This window comes from Pleurodeles waltl, unplaced genomic scaffold (assembly GCF_031143425.1).
Source record: "Pleurodeles waltl isolate 20211129_DDA unplaced genomic scaffold, aPleWal1.hap1.20221129 scaffold_70, whole genome shotgun sequence".
NCBI classification, from domain to species: Eukaryota; Metazoa; Chordata; class Amphibia; order Caudata; family Salamandridae; genus Pleurodeles; species Pleurodeles waltl.
Window position 1 is genome coordinate 2,353,990 of NW_027150391.1, and position 4,734 is coordinate 2,358,723.

Here is a 4,734-nt window from a genome sequence, read left to right on the forward strand (position 1 = left end):
TTGGTGCGAAGCATGGGAGATGAACGATTACAAGGTGTGGTTGTGAGCGGTGGGTTTAGAGCAACCTGGGGGGGGGGGGCTGTTGGGGCACATAGTTGGCACAACCTCAGCAGTAGGTGGAGTGTGCAGCGCATGCCCATGCAAGACCACCCATCATGCCCATGCCAAGCTGTCAGACACATGAGAGATGCTGCTCATCGCCATGGCCCGTCTGTGCATCTTCCTGGCACCTTCCGATCTCGAACCCCAGAGCCAGGCTTGATTCACCCCCCGATCAGGAGAGAAGAAACCCAAAGTCAGGTGGGAGATCACTAGGCTGGAGGTGTACCCGTCTCTTGTATGTTACTGATGGACGTCGCTTTTTCACGTTTCATTATTTAGCATTTAATCACCTCCTTGCACGTGTCCTTCCTCTGATCATTCTCATTTCATCTGTCATCTTTCCCTCTCACCCCGCCAAGTCCTTCACCTCTTTTAAAATGCTTCTCCATCACTGCCTTTCTCCTCTCTCGTTTCCTTTCCCTGTTCCTTTCCCTGTCCTTTCCCCTTTCCATTCCATTCCCCTTTCTTTTTTCCTTTCCCTTTCCCCGTCTATTTTTCCTTTAATTGCCCCTTCCTTTTCCTTTTCTCTTTCCCTTTCCCGTTCAATTTCCTTTCCGCTTTCCTTTACCCCTTTCCCTTTTCCCCTCTATGTTCCTTTTACATTTTCCTTCCATTTTCCTTTCCTCTCTCCCATTCCCTTTCTCTCCCCTCTTTGAGCAAATGACTTGAACTATTATTTACACTTGTTGCTGCAAAAAGTCAGGAAGAGACATAAACCGGAAGCAGAAGGAAACTAACTTGGAAAATAACCAGACACGTGGCTACATGTCTCAGAATCCGCAGCATCCAGATAGTGACACATTACCAAACGTAACTCAAAGTGTCTGATGTGGTTTTTTTTATTGACACGGGGGCGTTTGGAGCAGTTCTAATGGTGAGGTTGGAAAACAGCTGGTGAGCATCAGGGGGTGGCAGGGGCGTGGTGCAGACCCCAGGAGCAGCCCCGGCTACACTAGGATGAGCCCACCCTCCAGAGGGCCGAATTACTTGACGAAATTCCTCTCTGCCCTGTTCACCCTACATCCTCAGCGTGCTGGGCAAGTGTCCTGCCTCGGAGATGGAGTCTCTGCACAATTCTGGCCTTTATGTCATGTAAACAGCTGCATTACGGAATGGCGTCATCGGGGTGTTCTGCGGGAGCATGGACTACCCGGAGCCCCTAAGTCTTTTTAATGCTGTGCCCCCCCAGTTGAATAATAAAAATCATTGCCCCCCCCTCAGAACTTTTTACACTTATTTTAGAAAGATGGCAATGTTTAAATATGTCTAAACCTATTTAAACACTGCAGTTAAGTACTGTTACCTTTTTAAAACTGCAATAACATGCTTCTGCTTAAAACAAAGGCATGTTATCTGTATAATATTTCTTTTGGCCAGAGCTTGGCGCCCCCCCCTTGGGATCACTTGAGGCCCCCCTAGGGGGGACCGCCCCCCAGTTTGAAGACCTCTGCCCTAAGACATCTAGAGCAGCTCAGGCAAAAAAAAAACAGCTGAAAGAAGCCCCCACCCTCCTCTCCCAGCACAATCCCCTTCAAAATTCACGAATTAATTTCACAATCCTAATTTGAGATGCTCAGTTTTAAAACGACTCTGGTGGGACTCGAACCCACAACCTTTGAATGCCTCCACAGCCAGCCTAGAAGTCCAACGCGCTATCCATTGCGCCACAGAGCCTCCCTGAAGTCACGCGCCTCTTAAATGAGCCACCTGTGGAAACGCGCGCGCCTCTGACGGCACTACCGAGGGAATCTAGGAAAATGAATGCTTTTGCAAATCCCTTTTTTTTGTGACATCCGTGAATAGGTCGAGCAAATGTATTTTTAGGTGTAGGATCGATAAGGACTGCTGTAGGTCCAGTTACAGGGTCCCAGGAGTTTGTTGGGTGTTTTGGTCCGGGTTTTATTATTATTATTCGGTTTTCCTCTGAACGGCATGTAAACGCATGTTACATGTATCTTGACCCTGATCCCGCCCCTCCGTTGCTTTCAGTCACCACTGCAGAACATTAAAGCTCCTGTGTATCCAGACTTCCCACGGCCGACCTCGGACCCCCCAACTGCTCTCCGTGTGCGCGAGGCGTGTGGTGAAAGTCCCACCGGAAGGATCCTTGTTAATTTTGTACTTGTTTTAAGTTCGGAAAGCGTGCCACCAAAACACGCAGTGAATTCACGAATCTGACCCGCGTCATACGAGGGTCACGTGACACATCTTCGACCGCCAGGGCTACATGGACTTTGGATGGAAATGCGCGTCCATTTAAAGAACTTTTTAATTTCACCTACTTTAAAAAAATCTGCATACAAGGTCTGTGGTTCAAAGAGGAGTACACACACACCAGGCCAGGTTCCTGAAGGGGAACCAGGTGTCTGCTAGAAACTGTTTTCATCTCTACTACTGTGTGAAGGGAGCTTGCAGTCCATTTTGGTTTGGTGGGAGCGTCACCAGAGCCCCTGCTGTTCACATGTACATACCGGAGCCCCGCTGTTCACATGTGCACATCAGCCACCATCCCCACCGACGTCACACCTTCCCAGGCACTTAAAATAGCCCAGCACAGGGTCGGATTGGGACCAAAAATAGGCCCGGGAAGCTCCAAAAAAGTGGCCCACGTTTGAGAAGCGCGAGCTTTTACAAAACATTGCTTGGCTAGTATCAGCAGGGTCATTTTTGGAGAAATGTGTGGTACATTAATTATTTGAAATCGTATACGGTCTGTAGTATTGGTGAAGACTGGAAACACATTAGCTGTAAAAACGGAATACTTATTCCAGTCTCAACGCCTTGTACAAGGTTGCAAGAATCCCGCTCTTAATCAACTAGGTCCTCAACCCTGAGAATAACATCAATCTGAAATCTAGAACAAAGCCAAGGGGCAAAAGGATTTAGGTCAGGATCCCTGGGGAAGGACCCTACAATGACAGAAGAGAAAAAGTGGCTCTGATGATTCACCGCAGTGCGGTTTCATAGAACAAAATCTGTAATTTTCAGACTTTTGTCATGATGCCTACTATGCTCAGTGCTACCATCAGTGTGATGCCGCAGCACCTCACAGGCCGCAGGCGGGTTGGGGGCCCCGGTTTCAGGTGCCCGATCCTACCAGGGCGACAACCTGTTTTCTCAACCGCGGTGTGGCTCGGGAAGCCTCTTGTGGGCTCTGGGTCACGCCGCGTTTGCTTGCGGCCCCCGCAGTTTTCCTTACCTGCTTGCTGGACTTCTTTTTCCTTTTTCTTCTTGTGGCCATATTTTCTTCTTCCCAGGTGTCTGTGTTTCCTTCCCTGCATGCATTGCTTACTACTTTTTCTACAATGGCAATTGTTCCATTCACCTGTATGTGGCTTTTCCAATCCAAGATGGTATCTTTAGTTCTTCCTGCATGTCACTTCCTGTTTGTCAGTATAAAAGCACAGAAGGTCTTCTTTTCCTTGTGTTGCAAACGCTTCCGTACTGGTGATGCTCCTCGCCACTGCTTCCCGTGTTTATGGACCTATCCTGTTTTTTGCCTGCAGTTTTTTTGCTCCTGATTCTTAATTCTTTTCTGCTTTTCTTTTTGCCTCTTTTCAGGAGTTCCTGTGATCTGAGGTTTTTCCCCTATATTTGTTTTTTTCCTTCTGGGACTCCTTCTGGAGGTTATGGCCTGCTAGGCGTTGTATTGTCAGCAGCACCATGGCTACTAGAAGGGGTCGTCCATACCTTGGCCAATCCAGAACAAGCAAGAAACCAGGTGGTGCCCCAAGACTGGGAGACTACAGTGGTAAGAAGCGGGCAAACCATGACCATCAGTCATGCAGGCAGCTCATCCTTTTCCATCTCATCACTGGAGAGAGGGGTTGGCAAGAGCCTCACTCACTGTGCCCTACCTTATGACCAGATGGGAGAAGGTGAGGAGAAAAGGCACAAAACTAACAGCTGTATCCTATGCATCACTGTGCAGACCCCAACAATGTACTTCAGTCTTTGAGGATGGAAGAAGGTGTGTACCTGCCCTGAGAGTCTACCCAGTACCATCAGCTGAAGCACATCAGGTCAAGTAGCTGAAGGTGAGTAGGTACAATAAAACCCTGTGAAATGTTGTGTGAGTGTGTGTGCTTGTGTGTGTGTGTGCATGTGTGTGTGTGGGTGTAGGAAGCTGGCTCTGTATATACTATATCAAAATGAGATATAGTGTGCACAGAGTCCAGGGGTTCCCCATGAGGCTCGACAGAGGCAATAATAGATAACACTAATGCTCTTTTTTTGTGGTAGTGTGGCAGAGCAGTTAGGCTTATCAGAGGGTAGTGTTAAGCATTTGTTGTACACACACACAAGCAATAAGTGAAAACACACACTCAATGACTCAGCTCCAGACTAATAGGTTTTATATAGAAAAATATTAGTTTGTTAATTTATTTCTAGAATCACATCATTCATTTAGCAGGTAGGTGCATTAAATGAAAGGTACTTTGCATAGTAATACTTAGAACTTTGAATGGAATCAAAAATGTACACAGTTTTCTTTAAAATGGCAAAAGGCTATTTTAAAAGTGGACACAGCAATTTTCAACAGTTCCTGGGGGAGGTAAGTAAAGTACAGTTTTTGAGGTAAGTAACAAACTTACGTGTTCAATCTCCGGGGCATAGGTAGCCCACCGTTGG

The 4,734-nt window shown here is 47.3% G+C and overlaps 1 non-coding gene across 1 annotated transcript; it reads right to left on the reverse strand.

Moving 5' to 3' along the window:
• Positions 1 to 1,687: 1,687 nt before the first annotated feature.
• Positions 1,688 to 1,776, reverse strand: TRNAR-UCU (transfer RNA arginine (anticodon UCU)). Its single transcript is given in 2 exon segments — positions 1,688 to 1,723; positions 1,740 to 1,776. It is a non-coding gene; the product is annotated as a tRNA-Arg (tRNA).
• Positions 1,777 to 4,734: the final 2,958 nt, after the last annotated feature.